At 44.0% G+C, this 24,676-nt stretch overlaps 1 protein-coding gene across 3 annotated transcripts in view; it reads left to right on the top strand.

Moving 5' to 3' along the window:
- PPARA (peroxisome proliferator activated receptor alpha) overlaps positions 1 to 24,676 on the top strand; it is a 491,326-nt gene that overhangs the window by 148,421 nt on the left and 318,229 nt on the right. For 2 of the 3 annotated variants that reach the window (XM_069628181.1, XM_069628183.1), the window contains exon 2: positions 12,719 to 12,845. The exons of the other annotated variant lie outside the window; for it this stretch is intronic. The gene's annotated coding sequence lies outside the window, so the exon portion shown is untranslated. The remainder of the gene's footprint in view (positions 1 to 12,718; positions 12,846 to 24,676) is intronic. 3 annotated transcript variants of the gene reach the window in all.

Genomic DNA, 24,676 nt, shown 5'->3' with positions numbered 1-24,676 from the left:
AGGCGCTTCTATTCATCACACGGGCTCCATCTTCAAGGCACTTCAGCCCGTCATCCGCCATCGCCGGAACCCTGCAAAACAAGAGACATCATTATTAAAGACTTTAAAGACATTTGAGTTACTCGAAACTTACAGTTCGTGCAGTAAACGACGGACAGCAGTCCTCTGAAGTCAAGAGGCCTGCGCTACCTATCCGGTGAAAAAACTGGTTACAGCACCCTGCCCCGAGGCAGATGGAGAGCTCGGCATTCACTTACCTAAGGTGAGAGCGTTAACCTGTGGGGGTCTACAGGAGAGGAGAAGAGGAAAGAGATAGGGACACCCCAATAACCCCAGTTCATTAACCCCGTATTTTCTATCTGCAGACATCTTACTCTGCACGTCAGGCATACAGGGCACAGAGGTCCAGCCCAAAGAGCCAACCGGGTGCTGCACATCACCTTTGAAGATACGGTAGTCGCCCAGTCAAGACCGGCGCCTCTGCGAGAATCAGGTGAGCGTTACAGCCATCCATCCCTGCAGGGGATTCCGGTGCTTTTTTTCCTTTCCCTCCATCTCTTCCCCCCCCACTCCTCACCCCACTTACCTTCTTCCCAGAGCGGATGCGCTGGCAACATTTCTGTTCCCAGCGCGTCCGCTCCTGATGGCGGCCATGGAAAGGGAAAACTGACTCCGTTGCACCCTCCATGTTCCCTTTAGATGGTTCGGGTACAGGGTTCCCCTCTACCTTGGATGCCTTTTGCCTTCACCTCTGTTGGAAGCAGTTCAAAGGTGCATTATTATGTCCACAGTTAAATCAGTGGAGGGGTGTGTGTGACCCCTTCCATTATAAAGGCAAATGTTACAGGGATTGGACAAAAGTGAGCCTGCTATAAAGGGACCAATCCCTGTTGCTGTAACAAGTGACCCTTGGTTTATTACCCCTTATCCTGGGTGCATTGTCCCAAAGGTAATTGGGAAGACAGGAGGGAAGAGAGCCCTAACTGAAAACTGTTGAAACACCTTCTCGGGATACATTCCCTCTCAAGCTTCTCTAACTCTGCCCCATTCAAGGCTGCTGCCTTCGAAGGCTGATTGGATGATAACAATGTGGTGTTGGGCTGGACTTGATGTCAGTGCCCCTTTTCAAGTAAGGTTCTCCAGAGATCTCCCTGTGATAGCTACTGTGCCCCAAGGGGAGGTGTTGTCCTTCCACTCAGGGTCTCAAAGGTAGGCAGCATCCTCACTATAGTCTCATTTTGAGCAGTGGAGACAGCCATGAATCTGCTTCACCATGACATCACTCGGGCTTGCATGTCGAATTGGAGTAGCTCTAATAAATATTTTCTTTAACCATTAGCAGGTATGGCCCGTTCTTAGCGATTGCCCCCCACCAGACTCCTGAGGCAAACATTACTACATTTTGATGCAGAAGTTAAAATGCTACCCCTGTCTGCAGGATCTTGGTGTCCCAGCAGCTGTCAGGAATGCACATGACCTTTGAACCTGCTCTGTACCACTGGAGAGCAGGGGTTACAGATGTCAGGAAACGAGTGCAGTCAAGGTATATGAATGCACTATGCTTTTGGCATGGAGCATTTAGGAATGTGGGATTTGAGTAGTTGAGTACTAGTTGACCCCTTTACAGAAACTGAATTACCTGTATCATTTTCTTAATAATAAAATGAAAGCCTGGGCTTTCTCACCCTCGACAGTCAGTCACAAGGTGAATAATCACTGCATAGCATTAACCATGATACTGATTCAATCGAAGCACCTTGGTGGTGGAGTGGGTGCCCAATCAAAATCCTACCAGCCATTCTCTACATACAGGTACAATAAAGACATGGCTAACACAGGTCTGCTTATGCCAATCTTCTATAGGGAAATGAATGAGTAGATGAGACTGGCCATTATGTCAGGACCTTCAGGTTTAGGAAGCTCTGCATAAGCTGACTGGGCTTGTGGACTCAACAGACGTAAAGCCTGCCAACAAGCCAGGAAACATTTGTCATGCATCTGCTGTTTCTCTTGCGATGGGCCCTCAGTTCTACTTACCTCTGAATTTTGGGTGAAGAGTAAGCATACTGCTCTTCTGCATAGACTTAAACTGACGAATTGGCAGTACTCGGTCTCTTTCCATAGTCTATATTAAGTAGGTGACTGCCAAACAGCTCTGAACTCTAATCTAGCTACCACATAGCCTTGTACATCTGCAGTTAAGGCGTACTAACACAGTACACAGATATATTTAGTCAAAATAGGCGCAGGAGCACTGAACCATGGAGAGTTTTATATAAGGGACGAGCTATGCTTTTTGAAAGTACTAAATTCGATAATGCAGGATTAATGTAACTCGGTTGTAATGTTTTTTTTCTTGTTGCTTTTCTGTGAGTTCATACTCTTTCCTGTAAATATATGAGCAAAGGTAGTATTGATTTAGATTACACCAACTCCTGATCTTCGCACACTGAATCGGTCTCCACCTGTACAGTCTCCTCCTCTGGCCACCACTAGGCAAAAGTGGAAGAATCCATGTGTACCCTGTACCAGGCCCCTTACCTCCAGGCCAAAGTGAATGGATTGACAGTACCGCATGCTTGCCAGATACGGTTCTATGTTCCATCAGCAGTATTTCTTTCAATTAGTTTTTTTCCAAATTATTTTTCTCTGATAAAAAAAAAATCAACGTATTTTTCTACTGTGGTGGAGGGGGGGTTCCCCCTATGTATTTTTTTTTTTCCCTAACCCTCACCCCATATATGTATGCCCTTGGCCACCTCCCCTATTTTTTCAATACGTTTTTTCGAAGACAAAAATTCAGAAAAAATCCCATCCCAAAAACGGTTGATGTAACAAGTGAGTGAGTGTAACCAGTACAGGCACCCAACCCTAATTCAGTGAAACCTGTACATTTATATTACCAGTCCTGGTGGACGCACGTACAGCTAGCTGGCTGCAGATCAGAGGTACACAAACTTTTTCTAGGGTTCCAACATTTTCCATTAGGTCTTTACTGGGGCCACATTGATCTCCAGCTACTGCCTAAAACGCAAAGCTCCCAAAACCTTAATACCTTGATTCGATTGGAAAGATAATGGGGGTTCCAAATCCAGATAAATAATTGGCTTTTCTTAAGCACATTGAGTTAGTAATATTGATAAGACATGAAATTATTTGAATATCAAATATTGTGAGCGGGTCTGCAATTTTACCCAAGTAATTTGTGTTGCCATTTGTGTTAAAGGGACCCTTTCAAAGCACACTTAATTGTGAAAAAGAAACTCCTTTTTAAGAAGCAGGGATCCTGGTCCTGGGTGCTCCCAGCCTAACTGGTCCAAACAGGAGTGACTTTTTCAATGTCTGGAGAGACGGCTTGGGATCTAACAGTGAGAAAAGGAAGCAGCAGCACTAAACTGCATATTGGGGCAGAGGCGCAGCCGGGCCTGAAGCGACTGTAGTTTGGGCCCATTGCAGTGCGATTAACATTTGTAAATTCCCCTAACCGCACGGCTGAGTGGCCATTTACAGACTTTGGGTGAGCCTTGCTCACTCAGGCCCTACCCTATCTGTCACAAGTCTGAAGGAATGTCCAGAGAGCAAAACTGTATTAATCACAAAAGTGTATCAAATTCTATTCACCGTTACAAAATATTTGCAAAAAAGTCAATTAATGACATATTACTTTCCATAGCATCATTATATCACATAACACGACAACATGGAGATGCATAAAAACTGGCTAAATTAGTCCATCACAACAACCATTCATAGTTCAGCATTCAAATGTGGGATACACATTCCTCACGTCACATCTGATTATTTTAGTATTTGATTTTTCTTTTACACAAACAACAATAGAGACAATTAAAAACAATCTATCGCAAGGGTGGTTCAAGAAGGAAGAATGTTGTGTAGATCACATCCCTAGGGAGTAAGCTCAACCGGTTTCGACGTAGAGTTTATATTGAACAACGTCTTTATCAGGAGATAGAGTGAAGGGCTGCAAAGAGAGAGCAATACTGGATAAATATGCGTCAGTGCCCTATCTAAAAACTGAACTCAAAAGTCAAAGAAATGTGTTGCCACCATGTGCCACCTGTTACAGACCAATTATTGAATAAAAATGTGTGCTGGAGAAGTAGTAAAAAATCAAGACCACCCCAGTACAGAGTTTTTTTTAAACCAGAGCAAAAGACACCAACCCTTAGAGACGTGCTGAAGAAGACAGTGATTGCACCATAAGAAGCCATTAATGCAGAAAGATTTGAGTGACCAACAGGAAACTAGTCTACTCAAAGAGTGAAGACATGCTCAATTTATCAAGCAGAACTAACCTCATATATATGGCCATTCACAGGCAGGATGGAGAAAAGGGTCATTAAGCTGGAATCTGACCACAAAGGAATCTGCGTTTGAACAGGAGAGGGAAAAAGGCAACTGGGACAAGTAATGAGCCACTAGAAATGCTGCATTGGACAAAGATACCCTAATGCAAAAGACCAGATTTTACCTGCAATTGGAAAAGAGCTGCTATAGGCTGACCCCTACAGTGGTGGATGTATTGGGGTGGCCTCCTTGATGGTTTGTGGAGCGAAATGGGTCGTGTCAGCAGGAAATGGCCTGATGTGCTGTTAAACAAGAAATATTTATAGCTCAATCAGCATAAACATAAACAGAGCAGAAAAAAAGCTGCTCTAGAACTGAACAGCTCAAAAGCAAGAAGGAAGGGGCCCTTTTTTTGTTTAATTATTTACATTCGCCTCCAGAGTATCATGTCACCATTTGCCGACCTAATAAACCACTAGTTCAAAGAAGCAACATGGATAACCAACAAGCTAGAGGCCCCACAAGACCGAATATAGTGCTTAGCCCAAATGACACGAAACAGACCGCAGTTGGAAAAGTAATGCAGGCTGACTGTCTTCAGACACTGGCACAAGGCATTAGCCATAAGCCTCAAAAGCAAGTGTGCAACCCACGGCAGTATACCGTGTTAGTTATTTCAAATTGTGAGCACTGCCAGCTATGTAAGAATACTGACAGCTGCTTAAACAAAGAAATTGCAAAAATTGCGTACTTACATAAGAGCGTCCGCGGCATTGGCGGCTTTCAATGGAGAATCCAGCGTGGAAAACACAATAAGCGTGCTGCGCTACCGGTAGTGCACCAGCCCTCTAAAAGGGCCTCTGACTCACGTGAATGTGTTTAATACGACGCAACAAGGCTGTGCTTGGTCTAATCAATGCGTGTCACATGAAGGACCCTATGCATGCCCCTGGGAACCATACCAAAGGACAAAGAAAGAGGACTGGATATTCAGTGCAGACAGTGCATAAAACTCACATGAGGCTGCCACAGCCAGAATTACCCATGAGTGAGGGCAAAAAAAGGGAATGCTAAAAAAGCTGATCTGGGGAATGAAAACAAAAGGCAATAAGTCAAGCCCGCCTTGATTAAATGCAGAAATAGCAGCTATGATAACTAGATGCTAAATATATGCCCCAAAATAGTGAAAAGGAGAGAGCCACCTCAGCAAAAACACAATTGGCAATAAAGATGAAAGCACCATTGCCATTTAAGATGGCATGATGCCTAATATGTGCCAGCAAAGGAAGTGAAAATGGGCCAACTTGGTTGGATAGTTGTGAATGTTGGTGCTGAATGCTGAAAAAGTGCCCGGATGGAACAGGGCATAGAGAGATGAAACTGTCTATCTGGCATTGAACTCCCATGTTTCCTTTGAGTTCAATCCTTTGTGGAGAGTTCTTAAATTAAAAATCCACATCTGTTCTTAATAGGCCAGTTTATTGATTGTTTGTGCATGTCCACTTGTTGAGATTTTTTCAATACAAAACCAACTTAATGAATCTGCGTCATGCCCCATCTCAATAAAACGAGAGACCAATGGGGCAGTGAGAGAGCGCATCCTGATCTTTGAACGGTGTTCATTGATGCGCACATGTATCTCTCTGGTAGTCTTAGCTATGTAAAGCAAGTGGCGCGGACACTGGATTGCGTACACTACATTCTTGCTTTTGCAAGTGTTGAAAGTGTGCAAATCCCATCTCCTACCTTCGTTCACAAAATGTGTCATCTTTTTGGAGAATCTACAAGCCATACAAGTGGTACAGGGGTAATGACCTACCACCTGTTGGAGGTTAACATCCCTGACCAAATTACGTCGTGGCGGTAATCTCTTGGCTCGTGTGAGCTTCTGTGCCAGACTCTTGCTTTTTTTTAAAAGCAAAGAGTGGTTTTTGTATTTTTATTTCGGCAGAATTCAAAATCCTCCATTCTTGAGGATAATCCCCTTAATGGTCTCACTGTATTTGCAAAATGTGGATACACTTTCTGTACTTTTAGGTAGAGCAATAAGTAAGGCATCCCGGTTGATGTACCGCACTCTTTTTCTTGAATGTTTAACTAATTTTTTGGGGTAACTCCGAAGTAACAGTCTAGCTTGTAATACATCTGCATGTTTGTTGTAGTGAGTGATGTTGGAATAATGAAGTTGTAACCGTAAAACATACCATACGTCAAATTCCATAATCTTCCCTATCTGTGCCTGTGGGCAGAGGTTAGGTGGCCTAGACCCACTTGCACCAACTGGCCAATTACTGTTCAAAGCTGCCATTTTGTGTTAATATACCCTAAAACATTACTAAGCGATGCAGTGACATGATCTCTTAAATCAAAGGCACAATTACCTAATTTCACTAAATTCCAGAAATTCTTATTTGGAGGTGCCATTTTGTACGGATATCTGGAAGCAAAACTGGCCCATACATAGCTAATCTATTAACTATCTATTAATGATTCCAGAGTCAACAACGCAGTGACGACATAGATCTCTCGCACATTAAAGTTCAGAGATATCCTTTAATGGTATCCGAAAGCATCACTACTCAGAGCGAGAACATCCAAATAAATATGCTGCATTTTTACTTTTGCTCATTCCTTGGTTATAAAAGTGTCCAAACTCTATAGAACATTGTTTTGTAGTAAAACTCTGAAACCAGCAAGAATGAATGTTCAATGGTATCCAAACCCCTATGGTTTTCCGCCTATAAGTGAATCTTTGCCAAAGCGGCAGAGGAAGCAGGTTGCCATGGAGACTAACAAGAGTGGGTTGGGTGGTCCCATTTTATAGGGTACATTTCAATATCCTTATGGCATGTAAGCTGCTTGCAAGCTGAGCCCGTGACGACGACGAGTAGGAGAGAATGTAGCTCTGCATTGTGAGTTAGCAACAATAGAAACACTTGCAAATCTTCGATCAATACTTAACAAACCACACCAATTTACATCTAATGTTGCTATTGGGAATATATTCCTGACATAAGGTGCACCTAAACTACTGCCACCTAAGGTGGTTTTCCAGTTCCCCCAAGTTGTAGAAAAAAAATATGATGGAAGACTAAAGTTTAGAGTGAAATACCAATTTGAATGGTTTACATTTTGTCCAGATCCGAGCGACGGATCCATGTTGGATTTTCAGGTTACCTCTCATTAACATTCATGAGCTAAATTTGCATACAACGCTTCTAAATGCATGCACATTTTTGCTCAAGAATATTAATTAAGGATATCCTGAAAACCCATCAGGTTTCCGGCCTTCGAGGCCTGGAGTTGGACAAGAATGAATCATTCATTTATATCACTTTGAATTTTAGTGAAGGCTTTTAATTGTACATTATTAGTAGGGACATCTTATGCAGTGGTCTTCAAAAGGAAGCTGGGACACTACCAGTGCCTCAGACTTGCAAGTACGTCGTTCTCCAGGTCTGTAGACCTTGCAGTCCACTCGACAGGGACTGAGCAGATTAAAAAGTGAAAAAGCAAGAAAATGACAGGTTGTTAGGAACTTTCTTTTGCCTAATATTATAGGGAATATTCTCAAGCCCAAGAGTCCTCCGGTCAAGGGTGAGAGGAGAAGATGGAGTGTAATGTCGGTGCACTGGGCATGCAGATAACTGCAATGGAAAAAGCTCAGTGTCAGTCAAAGGAGCGAGTGAAGGGCTCCAGGGGTGAACTATAGGGGAATGCAAAGTGGAGGTGCAACTGCAATCTGACCCTCGGTTGATGTGCATGCGCATTTTAGATCCACCAAAGCAGCAACTAGAGCAATTTGCAAGTGCAAGGCTATGCAAGAGAAATGTAAGCCACATGCTCTAGATCTTGTTTGCTGGACGGGTAGAACCTTTGATTCTGAGCAAAGATAATTTTGAAACTTAAATATCAACTATTATATAACTTTTTTGTGGTGGTAAAATCAATCTTTTCATTGTTCGTGAACTGCACAAAGAAGTATGCGTTACCGTTTCTGCTAGTTTGGTTTTTCCAGTTGCCCTGCAATAAATATGTAGTGCTAATTATTGTGGACTAGCAGAAGTACCTGTTCTCCGAGTGGCTTCTGCAGACAGACATGATAACACTGATCCTGTAGATTGCTGTTCCGATTCGCTTGATGTGCTTTGCACCCTGAATTAAACTGCACTGAGAATGGGTGTATGTGATTGGCTGACATACCTCAGAGCAGACATTGGGGGGAGACGAGAGTTGGTGTGCTGCTGCATACTGGGACCTTCTGTGTCCTCTCCACTTGTCACCTCACCCTGGCGTGGTGCAGTTTGTTGCAGTGCAAATATCTTGGAAACTGTGTAACCTAGGGCCAGGACCTCGAGTTTTGTTCCTTGTATCTGGATTGGTCCTTCTATGACCTCTCTGAGGTTTTGCCGATTTCAGGCAACCGTCTTATGTGTGAAGTGCTGAAATTTGGGGAACGGGGTGTGGTGTCCAAATGTCATGTAGCCTGTAATGTCCGGAGGTACCCCAACGGGTCACTCTCCAAAAACTGCTGCAGATTGGTCAGACGGTGTGGAATTGCATAAGGAACAACACTTTGCCACAAATCACACCAAAAACAAATGCATTTTGACTTTTATATATAGATGAAGGACGATTCCAAAGTTGTGTTCATGATTTGTGAATTGAGTCCTTTTCGGTTCTATTGAAAAACTGCTTTTCAGTGTCTAAGAACAGACTAAATGTAACCATGTCTTATTGATATTTTGTGAGAGGAGTACTACGGCACTATTTTTCTGTTTTTGAAAATAAAACCGTGGAAAAGATCAAAAACGAGCATTGGTAATGGCAACACTATTTTTTTTAACGCATGAAACAGAAAATGTATTTGTCGGGCATTGCTGTAGTAATATGAGCTGGCCTTTTATAGTAGCAGCAAAGTAGTGCTAGTAGCGGGGCATCTAGTAGCAGTGCCCTGCAAATGCCTGTACACAACTGTTGACTCTGCCAATGCTTCTTGTTTAGCAGGACTTCTGTCAAGGACATGTATACTGCTTGTAATTCTAGTGGCTGAAGGCAAGCTTGGATAAGACCTGTTTATTACACCAGTAGCTCATGTACAGCTCTAAACCGTGAACTCTCAAAATACTGCTTTGAAATAACAATGGCAGGGACTTCGAGGACAAAGTTTCAAGTACTGCTTTATAAAGCTCGCGCAAAGAGATCACAGAAGGATGTGTTTTGGGTGGAGACGGGCTGATCGTGGGTGGTAGTGGCCATAGGGATTAGCATGGCCATGGGAATTTGGCGGGTGAGTAAATGACCAAAACGCCTAAATTATGTGTCTCGCTCTCCTCATATACCATATCCATCCTAGCTGTACTCTAATGCAACAGTTTCGGCGTGTATAGGTGGCACTGCCTCCCAACAACCAAAACTAAAAATGATACGTGGGAGCGCCCTTTTAACATATTTAGCTCCAAATGTAATTCCTTCAAGTGCTTGGGGATTAGTCCATGAATGGGATTAGTAAGTGAACTGCCAAGCCCTTAGCATGCCATACAAAATGCCAAGGACGGGATGTTTACATCCTTGGCAATGAAGGACTTGGATAAGCTAGTAATACTTCGTCTCCAGCAGTGAAGAGGGTGGCTGCATGAATAAGCAAATACCTTGCAACCTGTGCTGGCAACCCAAGGGCTATTGCAGCTGCTGAAAGAGACGTGGTTATATGCATTTTAAACTGAAGTTAACATGTACTTGACATGTGTAGCAGGGGTTTCTGGGAACGTGACAGTGAGCCCCTATCTAGTGGTTACATGTCTAACTTTAATCGGTGAGATTCCAGCTCCAGTAGGTGCATCGTCTCCTTGGCAATGATGGGTAGGGCCCGTGATCTGCTATCTTCTTTTTTTGGTATCTGAAGAGCACTTAAAGGCTGGAAGTTAACCAAGTGCTCAAAGTCCACATATTCATCATCAAAGCAAGTTTATTTTGGGTAACTGCCCCATAAAAGCAACCGACCTATGACACGTGTCACAGTATATAGGCCTACCTCCAAAATACTTTAACTGTAGATTTAGCTGCATGTTCTTTACTGCAGTGGTCAAAACCAGTTGGATACCAAACTAGCACAAAACATAATTTACAATTTCTTTTTTTTTTTATTATTTAAAAAAGCAATTCCGTGCATCTGTTTTAAATGTAGTCCTCCTAGCCGATCTTAAGAACACTAGCCCTTTATAGGTCCCTATTGGCAGGCTACAATTGTGATGCCTGATAAGCTAGTTCAAGGCCAAACCATTTGCTAGAAGTTCTTGCTACAGTGGAAGTCTGAGTCGCACATAAATAATATTTAGGTGATTTTCCTCACCTACAGATACTTCATGTCAGATAACTACTTTTTCGACTCCCTTGAATATGCTTTTACTTTAAGCTTCCAAAAATCGTAAAATATGTCTGCCTGATGATCACCTCTGAAGCCCAAGTACATATACACATTTCAAAGCAATACAGATGGGTCAATTTGGAGTATGAAGGGGGGATAAGGGGAGCTATGAGGGAGCATGTTAAAGGTGGGGGCCAGAGAAGTAAGGAACCTTATATGCCAGTCGGACCCAGATCAGGACAGAGCCGCATCAGGGGAGACTACGCAAGCCGAGCGCCTCAATTCAGGATACAGGCGCAAACTAACCAACCCTACTAACATTTTCCCTTTCTGCATACCTCTCAAACTCCAAACCAAACACAACCAAAACCTACAGCACAACAAACCGCACAAACTTCACTACATTGCAACAACTAAACAAAAACGCACAGTCTTGCACAACAGTACACGACGAGTACCGGCTGCAAACACTCCTGGCCCAGCCAACGGACCCACCGGGCTGAGGCCGCTAACAGCCCATCACTGCTCTCTTGCACTTTTCCTGCTTCCTCCCACTAACTCAACCTCCCCTCCCCTTTCAGAGCAGCCAGAGCGCCAGGGGACCACTCCGGTGGTGATAATGCACGGTACAAATGTCCTTTAACATTAACATCCCTGCTGCTCCTTTGGTGTATGATGTCCTACTGCACTGCTCTCGCCAATTGGTCTAGGAGCACATTTCTTATCTTGAACACATATTTTCTTGCTTGTCTTTTCAGTCAAGTGGGGAGGGGCGGGCTGTCCCCTCCCCCCAGCAGCCTTCTTTAAAAAGACATTTAGAACCGACCCCTGATAATCGGACTTCACTCTCTGTACATTTCTTTTGCATTGATTATGAAAGCTGTAATTGTAGTTCAGCAATGATTAAAAGCAACTTTTTTGTTTAGGTTTTCCATCTGCTGGTGCACAGATACAGATGTCTTAAATCTCCAACTACAAAAAACAGTAATATGCTAGAATAACCCATGTGCAGTTGAACCTAGAGTTATTTGCTTGGCACCAGCCCACAAAACAAGTAGAACAAACCTTGCACTACTACATTTCAGTTAGCAGCCCTCCTCCAAAGAAACGAGTCAAAACAAAGATCACACACTGAACACAACGTGATGTTTAAGAATGACGACAGTTTGGGCTGTAAGGACATTATCAATTTAGAAAATCTTCACTTAGACTAACCTAGTATGTTTAAGATTACTTCTGTCCTCATTTTGTTCTTCCGGAGACCACAGTCCCTCGTGCCTGCATTGGAATGCAGTGATCCTTTGTGAGGGCTAAGGAGGTTAAGAGTGACAGAACACAACCAGTTGCTATTAGTTTGAATTATTCCTTGCAACTCCTTAAGCGTTATGGATTTTTTCGTTTGAGAAATAAAATTAAATGTTAACTCTTGATAACCCGAGAGGTGGCAGCCGCAAGAGTTGAAGCATAGCCAGTTGTGCGACCCTGCATGCAAGTGCACAGAAAAGATGCTGAACGACGACGTCGTTGACAAGGTATACAATGGAGGAGTGGTCCCACACCTGCAAAATCTCCTTGTTTAACAAGTAAGCTGGTGGAAAGCCTATTCAGATTGTACAGCTCGAGTTAATATTTACCTGATCAAATGTAATGATTAGCTCTCACTGCGCGCTCAATGTGCACAGAGAAAATAAAGTGGATGAGCTTACACACTGCTGAAGACCATACGTTCTGAAAAGGCATTTTTTGGGGTGCTTTTCTGAATTTCGCAAATGGTTTCTGAGCATGTAGACCATTGTATTGTAGAATGGGCGTGAGCGCCAACATTTCCCCTAATCATGCTTATCTGGTGGCTGTTGCAAGCTGCAGTGATGTGCAATATGCTGAACAAATAAAGGAAAGGCATTTGACAAGGTTGAATAGGAGCCACAGCTTGCGTACCTGAAACTGATGTCCACGTGTTGCTGTGCTTTCCGGGGAAGACGTTTGCACCCGCAGGATTTCTTTTTCTGTCTTATGAATGATTTTTATTTCTTTGATTTGTAGAAGCAGCTACTTGTCGAGATTGCCCTATAATTGTTGTGTGCTGATTTGTCTGCTGTAGCCGTGAGATGTGAGTGACCCTACACTGCTGTCCCCACTGACATTTCGATGTCCAGCACACACTAAGAAGGTGAGAAACCCATTCCGGTTTTTATAATCTCGCTAATTGTAAACGACTGTTTGAGGCTAAAACAAAAATCCATAACTTTGATGTGGCCGAGTGCTGCTTGTGTTGGTGCCAGAGTGCTTTTAGGTTTTAATCTCTCTTACAGGGTTACAACCAAATTAACCTGTGTTTAGCCGACCCACTTGTAGATAGCTGGGTTACAGGATGATGATTTCTGTCTCCATTAGAAATGCCCCGCCACTATGCAATGCATACCAAAACATTTGTCCACAGAGGATGATTACAGAAAGTGGTAGGGAATGACCATATACCATTCATAATTGTTGTTTCTTGAAAGTTTGAGGAATATTTGCTGCTTACTATGTCTTAATATAGTCTTTCGCTCTGACCAGTCACTGCTCCAAAAACATCTATTTAGGCTTTCAAGTAAATTTTTTTAATGTTTTAATTTGTATTTGTTTTTTTAAAGCAAAAGCATTCTTGTAATGAACACATTGTGGGAACAATAATCTGGTGACCCGCTGTTTGGCAAACAAGAGATAAATTGCACTTTTGGCAGTAGTTGATTGAAAATGTTTTCATTTATGAAGGCAATTTGTATTGTACAGACAAAGCTAGGAGGGCTGTTGTGCATCAAGCATGCATGATACACTGTATAGCAGAGAGATTGAGACTTTTCAAAAGATTTTGTCTTCTGTTTACACACAACGGTTACAAAAAACGGAGTAATACTGCAAATGATTCAGACCGCCAAGACCTAGACAAATTCCAAATAATTCTGCATAATGACCAATCAATACATACTTACTAACATACATGAAGTGGGGTTGGCCAGCACTCGACTAACGCACAATGAAATAAAAGAAAATACATGTGTATAAAATTACCAAACATTAATCCCCCAACATACTTATTAAATATCAAAATATTTAATAATTGATTGATTCACACAGATTGGAGTGGGCTTCCAGTGAAAACTGCAAGGCATTCTTGACAGCTATAAGAAGACCTTTAAATGGAGGCAAATCAAATTTGTTTGAGAACCTACCATCGCACTAAAGACAAATGGATTTAAATGTATGGCTGGTATTCTGACTTTACCTTCTATACATACAGTAAGCAATTTTTGCATGCATTTTCATTCTAGCTCCCAAGCGAAGGGCAGATTTTTGCCACAGCGAATCATACATTTTCAACACGCTGATTTTGCGAACACGTTTGTTTTGTAATGCTGGGGGATAACCCCAATCTCAAATGTCCTAACTGGGCTTTATAGTGTAATTAGAAACTTGGATCCCATCACCACTCCTATTCAATTGGCTTTCAGTTTCTTTAGAAGGGATTTTAAAAAAATCTATTTGTGAGGTGTAGTTGCTAGTGGATAAGCAGATCCAAAAGTCGCAGGCATCCATGGCAAAAGAAGTCAAATACCAATCATGAAAGCTTTTTAGTTCCTAAACATTTTCCAATCCAAGGCCAATCTGTTTGCAAGGACTAATCTGGCATCTTCACCTTGTTACACACTAACCCCAATTGGAAGTGCACTGCTGGCATTGAAGTCGGTATAGGGCAACCTGCGCCTCTCCCAATGTTTTGGACTACAACTCCCATGATCCCACACCATTGACTATGCTGGCTAAGACTCGTGCGATTTGTAGTCCAAAACATCTTTAGAGCCAAAGGTTGCAGACCCCTGATGGAAAACGAAAACATGGTTTCTAATGGTAACCTTCAAGGATGTTTTTGCGATTGCAATTGACTGATAAGCATTCATCCTGTGCCTTGTATAACCCACCAGTACATCCTTCCTCGGGCAGCCCCTCGTCTAGCTCCCTAGGACACTCATCCAGGCTTGCATGCATAATTCATTTAACATTCCAGGGCATCATCATCAACCTCATGCTAGCACTCGCCCACTAAAAGACAGATCACCAAAGATTATTGAGCTTAAACCTATCGCAGTGGTTTCAAATTTCATAACCATTGTGGTAGGAGACAGACCAGTTTTTGGTATTCTTCATTTTCTTATATTAAGTAAGAAGGCCTCTTCACTCATCCGCCTCCAACTCCCTCATGGTCAGTCGCTTTTCCAAGCAACGAGTGGGTGGTATATCACCCTCTTCGGCTGGGGCCATGCCTCTGGAACTGCCCCCTGTCTCCCTGAAACTTAAGGAGAACCACCTTCGGTTCCGGAAGCATCTCAAAACCCTCCTCTTTGCTTCTGCTTTCTCTCACCCTCTCCCCTGCTGAATTCCTGGCTTATACTGAGACTGCACTGGCCGACCTGGCCACCCTTTTGATCTCGGGCACAAGCCCTGCCAGTTGCTCGCCTGCACTGCCTCCCTGGCAACCCTTGCACCTGGGGACTGTTGTCCGTATACCTACAGTCCCCTCACCAGAACTTCCTCTGCACTCACCCTGCACTTGCCACCTGCGGGCCTTTCTTTTATTTATCTTGCTTATTTATTATTCCATGTACTGCACTTTCCCCTCCCCTTCCCCCCCGCACGTCTCCTTTTTCCCCCTTCCCTTGCACTTGTGCAATCTGAATGACACCTGGCCTAATAAGATCGTTGGCTGTCTTCCCTCTGTTCCCCCTCCCTTGCCTAGTCGCACCTTGAAACACTTGTGTATAGGCGCATCATAAATGCCATATCAGATCAATGTCTCTAATCAATGGATTTCCATGCCTAGCCAAATTAAGGTGCGCATCGTCTGTGATGACGTCTAAAGTAAACCATCTGTCCTCCGTCCAATGATAAGTTGCTCTCTCCCTACCACTAATGACCTGAAGACTGGCTCCTTTTCTCCTGGATAGGCTTCCCCAGCCTTAGTAGACAATTTTGAGATACTGGTTATCTCTTGGATTAACTTATTTAGTTCTTCTAGGGTGCTTTTCCAAGTCTTTGGGCTCCCCGATTCATTGTCTATATATGCTTCTCCTCATTGTTACAGGCTTTGGATATTCTTGTGCAATGTCTTTAAGTGGCTCTGAAAGTGTCTTTCTATGAGATTAAGAGTGATACAGTGTCCCTCTTTCTCTAGTTATTATCCTGTTTCTGTAGTTTATTTAAATGAATGAGACATTTAACTTCTTGTTCCCCCCTCCTATTTTCCTGGGTCTTTCTCCTTGAGAGGTTTTTTGTAGACCCAACAGTTATTCTTATTCTCCTGTTCAATTCTTATATTACTGAGATGAGTAAGAGACGTTTCATACTGTTTCTTGCTCTTTCTGGGTTGGTGCCATTCAGTGGGAAGAGTAGGCTGAGTCCCATTGTGTTTCTCCCTCTTCTTAGTTTCAGGCCACTCACTGGGACTAGGTGGTTGAGTGTACTCTCTATCCCAGTCTTCCCTCCTGGGTCTCCCACCCTTCCTGTTACCTTGTTTTCTACGGGTTGACATCTTCCTTCGTGGTCAGGATAGCGTTGGTTCTCGCTCAGTCTCCTTCTGTTTCTTCTCCGCAGCACCTGTGCTCCAGCGGTCTTCACGTTGTTACCAGACTGAACAGTCCACCTTTCCAAGGTCAAGTCACTGCTCTCAACTTGCTCGTTCTGCTGTGTTTTTCATTACCATCTATCTCTGGTTTTAAGCTTCCTCAGTGCGTCTTGCCGACAGCACCCTGTGGTTTCCCCCTGACGGAGGATCTCCCGGTCTCTCTCAGCATTCCTCACTCGGCTGGTTTGTAACTCTCAGGTTCCACGTCTCCTGGACGGTAGTGTTGGTTTCCAACCATGGAGTAATCAATATTACTCCATGTTCATTCTTCTTCATAGTCGTTTTACTACGTTGATCCTCAGTTTGGATCTTGTGTCTTATGTTGCAGTACCAAATAGTGGTTTGGTTTGATGTCACTGGAATTGTGATGTTACTGTTGTTCTAGAAGATAAGGTTCTAAGGAGTTACTCTGCGGAACGGGAGTCCTTGTTCCCTTGAGGGGAGTCTCTCCCTGTGAGGTCCTGCATGCCAACACCACTACCGGGAGTATTGCGTAGCGGGCTCACCTGCCTAGCCCCACAAGGAAGGGCTCCCCTTTGGGGAGAAGTGACTAAATACCATCTAATTAGTTTCCTTCATTCGCAGGCATGTGTGCTGGTCCACACTAGACATTCTGTGGCATGCGCCACAACGATTCCAACTTGGAGGCACTAAAAGGTTGTATTGCACACCCTTTCTGGTCCATGTTTTCCTTTTGGCACCACCCTAAGAGTCTAGGAGCACCTCACACCTAACCGTCCAAGCGCAGATCTCAACACACACCTTAGGGATGGATTTGCAATAACAGTTTAATCATATAGGAGCAAGAGGATCCAAGATGATGCACATATTTGTTAAATGTGAGTTGCAAGTCCAAATAAACTTGCAATGTTTTTACATGCTGGGCAACTGGAATATCACAGCCAGCGCCAAGCAACTACAAAATGATTGTACTCAGAATCCAGTTTCTTCAGTTTGGAGCTGGTCCCAGCAATGAGTAGCTCTGTTTTCTTATCATTGAGCATCAAGAAATTGAGCGCCATCCAGCACTGTATTGATAATACTGGTATGCTGTGCAAAATCCCCAGACAACTCCATTCAAATCTGTGTCGTTTGCATAGTTTGCGTACAATACACCTAAGGCATCCAGACGATCACACAAATGTATATAACAAACTGGGATGTACTGGTGAAACAATCTGGGTAGGTGCAAGGGGCAACAATTGCACAATAAATACACTAGGGAGATCAGTGCCTTGCAGATGTTAACATCCTTACAGGGCAAAGATGTTTTTGAATATTCGGTTAGTCAGACTTTTTTTCTGAACAAGTGATTTTCTTCAGCTCCTAGTGTGGTAGCCAGTTTGTTCTATAGGTTTGCACCAGCAGTGCCCATTGTTGTCCCACCTAGCTTCTTTTCACTGGTCTATTTTAATTTCTGTTGGAGATGGGTCGGTTAAGTGCCTCAGTAGGTGTAGTGAATAATGCAGAGTTTTGTATGTGATCCAAGAGGCAGTGTGGCCCTTGGGTCGTCAACCCTATGCTTACGCCTTTCATCCTTGTTTTAGAATATCTAGGTTTGGTGGGTTAGACTGTTGGATATGCCATGGCAATGATTATCACAGTAGTGTGTGACCTTGAGAGAGCCATGGCTCTCATCGCCACATGGTTTGACATTGAGCAAAAGGAGTATGCACTTGAGTTTATGAAGTTGGAAATGGCCACGTCTGTTAGGCTTGTAGAGTGAATTAGAGAAGGCCATCAAAGATGATCACCAGGTTACTCACTGCAGGGACCAGGGTCTGATGGTGCCCACAATAAATAGCCCAGACGAAAGGAAGGTGGGTGAGTATAGAACTGCCAAGTAAGTGGTTTCTGTTTTGGAAGTATTCAGGCTTACATTTATGTGAAACATTGAGTCATGAATTTCAGTGAGGCAGGTCGTGATGAGGCAGCTGTCTAGGAAGACATCACCACCACACCGGAAGGCAATATGTGTGTTAGTATAATGAAGGGCCCTGCCTAGCCATGATAATGGATGGGATGTCCGTGGAACCGGGTACCGCTACCCAAGTGATGCTGAACCTGGGGGTGGTGTGGGAAGGAGCCACTATTCAACCCCACTCTTCCCTAGTAGTGTGGCAGGGACTTGTCAGTAGGCACCACCACCAAGCTCTGTCCCTTTTAGGGACTCTAACATAAGCAGACCAACTGTCCGGAGACCTCAAACTCCAAAAGGACCACATAACTCTGAGAACCTAATTCAAGTGAAAGCTTACTCAAGCAGAGGTTTGCAAGTTCCACATGCAGGCGACACATTTGTGAGAATACAAACTTGTGAACTGCAAAGACTCATGAAGCACCCAGCTCCTACCACCACCAGCTGGAGATATACATGCACAAGCCGCCGATCCAAGATGGGGCTGGGCCCAGATATCATCTTGGCTCGCAGACCTGCAAAGCAAAGAGGCAGAGCAGGTATTGCGTTCGAAGTACTACCTGAGAGTTCAAACTAACAGTATTCTGCTAACATTCACACACACCCAAGAACGGAGGACCTAGCACACAGTGAAATCCCTGTACAAAAGGAAGTGGTTTTTATAGAAGTGTTTGGGAGATGAGATTGAGAGGAGGAGGAGGCTGGAATGGAGGAAACTGAAAAAGGTGATGTGGTAGAAGAAAAGGTTGGAAACAGAGGTGTGGGGAAAGAGGAGAGGTGGAGAGACACAAGGCAGTGGAGAGTTTTCCAGAGGCTGTGGAGTTCAGCAGTGTAACATCAGTAGGAGATAGTGGGATATAAGGAGGAATTGGGAAGTTGTCAATGTGGTGGTGAGCGATGAGAAGGAAGAATCAGTAACGTACTTAGTGACTGGGGAGCAAGAAGTAGATCAATACTGTTATACTAGTTAATAACAGACTTTTATTAGGGCTTGCACTTCATGAGCTGGCCAAAATAATAATGAATGGGGAAACTCAAAAATAATAATTGGTCAGGAATTAATGTTTCTCTTCCTCCTGAGTGGACAACTCTGCATAGTGGGGGCGGCCGGGGGGTAAAGTGGGTGGAGTGTCACCACAATGTCCTACTGGAAAGTCTACCCTTGATCCTTCCAAGCTCACTGCATCTGTAGTTCACTCCCACAGTTTATCAACCCCTTTTAGTCCCCACCCACCTCTACTCCTGTGGTGATCTCCCATGTCCATTCTTGTGCCTTCCCTCCCACCCATGACGTGGCGCTCTAGAACCTATCTATGCTAGCTATATAACTACTTTTACAATAATCACCTTGCAGTTCCTTTCTACTCCTTCGTAGTTCTTTCATCTCCTAGCTGCGTCCTTCTGCAAACTATCAAATCCCTCCTCCAAGAACATGTCTACCCTCTGTTCCTGAGTTTGGGTTTCCTCTGGCTGGCCCCAGTCTCTCCTCCATCCTCTACATCTAACCTGCAAAGTTACCTCTTTGTAACATGTGACTGCCTTCAACATCACTTGCCCGACTTTGGACCCGGTGACTCTTGCACCACCTGTTATTTCCACAACTTCCTTCTTATGGTTATCGTCTCTGCCTGATTCTATAAATTCTTCCTGCTTGCAGGTCAAAAACATCTATAGCTCTACGTTTCTCCTCTTAATCTCTTTCCTTCTCCACATCTCGTCACTGCTGACCACCTCTAGCCAAATTCAATCCGCCTCAAGGCAACCTCCTGCCCAGTATCCCCTTGCCCAGTCCTCTTCTTCATTCTCCATGATGTATCCACCTCTGCCTTCTCATTACTTTCACCTGCTGGGACCACCACCACCACCTCCTCCACACAGTCACCACCATCTCCTGTCCGCATCTCTGCCTTCAAACTATCACCTTCCGTTAGCACCTTCTGCTTGCTACTACTACCAGTATATGATGTAGCAACCTTAAACACCTGGGAACTGATAATGCTACTTCCAGGTACCACCTCTTCTGTCACTGTCGGCACTACCTCCTGAATACCAGCACTGCCCCCTTCTGATGTAGCCACAACCTATGTCCCCATCCCAGACTTCCCTCCCCCTCTTTTTGCAAATGAGTGTCTAAGCTCCTCCTCTCTCCAGACTGCTCTGCTCTCCAAATTTCTGTTCTGCCAACATCATGAACCGAATGACTACCTGAACTTTTACACTGCTTTGGACCCTCCCCATAGATTGAACTTGGGTCAGGGGGTCTGCAGCTGTGCGTCTAGCCCAGTGATGGCTCAGGATTCGGCTACTAGGGTTTAAAGCCTTACTTTAGCCCAGTTGTGGTTGAGGGGTGGGACTAAACCTCGATCAGACTTGGGGCCATTTTCGATTTCGTCATTGGGCAGGGAGGATCAGGCAGAGTTGTCCCAGTAGGTCTAGTTTGCTTGGATTAGCTGTGCTCTTAATCCTATTTTAGACTTCATCATGGTGTTATCGGCTGCTAAGCAGGTTTGCAGACTTCATACGTGGTTCCACACAACTTCAGCCTTTGAGAAGCAGATGTGTAGATCTCAAGGACTACACAAGGCCTACAAACTTTCATTCTACTTTTGGAGAACCCTGGGCATCCTTTTGAGAACCAGGGTCACTTAGGACAGAATGTTATTCTGGTTCCCCATTGTTGGTGGGAATATAGGGACGTCCCCTGCCAAATGATGAGGACCAACCAAGGGTGATCTGGCAATCCCTCTGCCGCCACCAGGTAGATCATCCACTGGCACAGGGAGGCACCTGGTCCCCTCAGTCTTTGCCCAGTATCAAGTAGGGAACTTTGTCGCAAAGAGGAGAACGATCAACCAGAGAAATTAGTGGTAGATCAGAAAAACGAGTTGATGGAGTGGCCTGGGAAGGCAGAGGCCAGGAGGAACAGTACTAAATTTTTGCTATGCGCCTGGAGGACCGGAGTGCTGGAGGGGAGAAGGTATGAGCATGTGTTGAAGCAGGCAGGTAACTGGAGTGACGTCTGCAAGGCGTACAATTGAAAAGGGAACCGGAGAACAGAAGACACTTTCTGAGGAAAAGATTTTTACAGAGGTGCACACGTGGTAACCAGAAGGGGCAATCGGAACTCTGTGAGAAATCTTCTAGAACAGAGTTAGAAGAACCTCCCTCCAGTTTGCCTTGCAAGCCAAAACCAAGCCATGGGGCTCTAAACTTGATGACCCCTCCAACTCCACACCACTTCCCACAGCTTTTCAGTGGCTTCCCAGATCTGGATCGGAGCAAGATGTGGACCTTGGAATAGGATTCTACCACGAAGGTGACGGAGGACCAAAATGACTAACTGAAAACTTCCAAGGATTACTAGGAGAAAATCCATGCATTACCCAAACTCCCAGGCACTTCCTTTTGGTTTACATATTGTGGGATCCAAGGATTAGCTATCCTGTGTTTTTTTTTTTTTGTTTTGTTTTTTTCCTTTTGTTACCACTTGTTTGGTTCCATCCAACCCATCTTTTTATTCTCAAGAGACAACCCTATCGAACTGCCACCTGCAACCCAATCGGCAGATGCCGGAACTTAAGTTCTTTCCTTGCTGGGAGTGGGGGTTAGAGAACGGGAGGGAGAAGTGTGGGGTTTGTTGCTCACAAGTTGGCATATTTAGATGCTGTTATTGTAAATAAACTGTGACAAGACCTTAACCTGATGACTCTGTTGATTCTACTTGACCTCATGATGATGATTTACAGATAAGTAGAGAGTGAAGGGGAGATGACAGAGCCTTGGGATTCCCTTTCTAAAACCGTTGACAACCCTTGTCTTAGAGAGAAAAGAATACAATTTTATAGAGTCCATCTTGGGGTACGGCAATTCATGCCAAAGGAGTTCCTGAATTTATTCAGTGAAGAGACATAGTTGACAGTGTCAAATGCAGCTGATTGGTCCAAAATAATGAGGATTGCAGAGCAGTCTGTGTCCAGTGACTGAAGGAATTTGTCTCCTAAAAATAAGAGTTGTCGCTGTCCCTCTTGCATGTTAGAACCCAGACATTGCTATAGGATTTGGCCAATGAAAGAAATGTTAGGAATTGGGCGGTAGTTGCCAAAGTTAGTGGTATTCTTGAGAAGGGTCAAGACAGTATTTTATTGAGGAAAACGCTCTGAACTGAAGGAACTGGTACAGTGTCCTAAGGGTGAAGCCACAGAACCAATGTGTCTTTCATGGTGCTGACTAGACGGGGGGGAAAAACCTGTTCAGCCGACACTTCATCTTTCACTAGCGGTGACATGTTTGAAAGAGAAGAGTCTTGGGTCCGTTTTTTATTTGCAAGAGGATGAATGAGGAAGATCTCAGATGGCAAGCAATGTTGGGCTGTACCCTATTGCTATCGCCAGGGAAGTATGATCGGTCTTCAGGCAGATCATTGGAGAGGCTTGAACTCCTTGCAGATTGGAAAAAGACCACAGCTGACTTATTTGCATCCAGAAACGTTTTTTAAAATGTTTTATTGTTGGTTCCTTAACCTCTTCAGTGTCTCCAGCAGGTCACTTGATCCTCCTGATCCGTTTTTTGCCATGGACAGTTTCAGGGTGGTTATATCAGTGGCATACGAACTTTTGCATTACTGAGATTTCTTTTTCTTTTTTGATGGGGGACACCAAGATAGCCAGAAAGTTAGAGCTTTCTCTGTGTGGAGTGATGGTCAGGATGTCTGGAGCATAAGTTTCTGCGTCAGCTGCTGTATTTGGAGGCTTTAAGGTATTCACAAATAATGCAGTGGAGGCGCATTTTATGGGCTGTACTAGGAGCAAGGGAAGCGGTGAGTGAGCAGAGCAATAGTTATGCTTGCGGTTCCTTTATTAGAGTCACCAAAATGTTTGTCTCTGCTGCGCGGGGTGCAAACTCAGTGGAAAGGTGCCTCTGTGAAAAGCACATGAAAAAGATTTTTAAAAGGACCTTGGCTATGAAGCCAGCGGTGTGGGCTGCACTCCCAATATCCACTTAAGTGGTTTCTAATTCTTCGAAATGTTCCATAATTAGTAAATCAAATCTTCTAATGGTATCTTAATTTATTAACTAATTGTATGCATAATAAATTGTTCTTTCACATTTTATGCGCAGATGATTCACCTAAAATGGAGCAGAGGTTATGTTGCATTCAGTTGATGTCCCCAATTGGGTTACAGAAGTCTTTAGAGATCTCTGCAAGGACACCTGGGGCACAGACACTCTTGCCCAACGAGGAATCCTTCCATAGTCTTTGTGGCAGGAGGTAACAGGTGGTCGGTTGGAGAACCTTCAAAGAAACGTATTCCATCCTGAGCTCTATACACAAACATTTAATATCATATTTAAGGATGCTGAGGCGATGCGAAAGTAAAGCAACAGGCAATTGGACTGTGGGTTAGAGAAAATGCATGGCCTTGTACATTCCGAAGACTTTATTCAAGGTGATGCTAGTCTATACTGGAGGCTTGTCAGTGTGTGGGGGAAGAGGGGAGGTGAGGGGAGTTTCTTTTGCTCTGAAGATGAGGGGAGTGGACTAACTTGTGCTATATACTTCAGTGGGAGTGGTTGCTGATGTGGGTATTTCAGCCAAAAGGGGCCCAGTCGTTGATCTGCAGAAACGCACGCGTTTGCACAGCTGTGAGCAATTCTTCAGGGAGCCTGAGGTTTGATTTTGCAACACGTGTAGTCGAAAGGTGTGGAGGTTGTTAGTTCTGGAACATGCTTGTGTGTTTTGGGTTAAGTATCTAAAGCAAAGCTTAGCTGTTGTTCAGTTAAAGGTAAGATATTTCAAAAATTGTCATTAACAGATGGTGGGATAGACAGTTTTTAAGAGCATGGGTGCTTTGAAAGAGTGAAATAGCTTGAATCTGTTTTCAAGATGTTTTTGTTTAGACAAGGCGTAGCATGCACATTTCTCAATCAAGCAAAAGCTATGTTTCAGTTTGCAGGTGTCTTCCAGAGATTAGGTCCTAGGTAGAGTTCTACAACATCTGGACCTTCATCAAAGGAGATGCCTTGCTCTGTCACTAGAACTCCCAATAGGTCCATGTACATTTTAAAGAGCATGGATAATCCCATAGCGCCTTGAGGCCCACCACACAATGGCGTAGTGTTAGCTGAGATAGTGAGATGTCTTTTTGGAATAATAGTCCAGGATACTTTTATTGATTTCACCATATAGGTGGAAATAGGAGAATAATGCTTCACTGCCGATCTGGTCAGAGATCGCACAGCCGTCGAGGTATAGCAGTACTTGGGAATTTCCATCATCTGTAAAATTCGAGTGTGGGTGTGTGGCATCTTTGACTGACGCCTGGGTGATTCGGAATTGTGTGCAAGATTCATGTAGTTTGTGGGGTATGTGAGGGGTTGTAGTGGCAGTATAACGTTTTCTGATGCCAGCTTGGAGGGATCT

The sequence above is a fragment of the Ambystoma mexicanum genome, chromosome 12, assembly GCF_040938575.1.
Source record: "Ambystoma mexicanum isolate Mex_15411 chromosome 12, UKY_AmexF1_1, whole genome shotgun sequence".
Classification (NCBI taxonomy): Eukaryota; Metazoa; Chordata; class Amphibia; order Caudata; family Ambystomatidae; genus Ambystoma; species Ambystoma mexicanum.
Note: the sequence above shows the minus strand (reverse complement) of the source record. Positions and strands in the feature narration are given on the sequence as shown.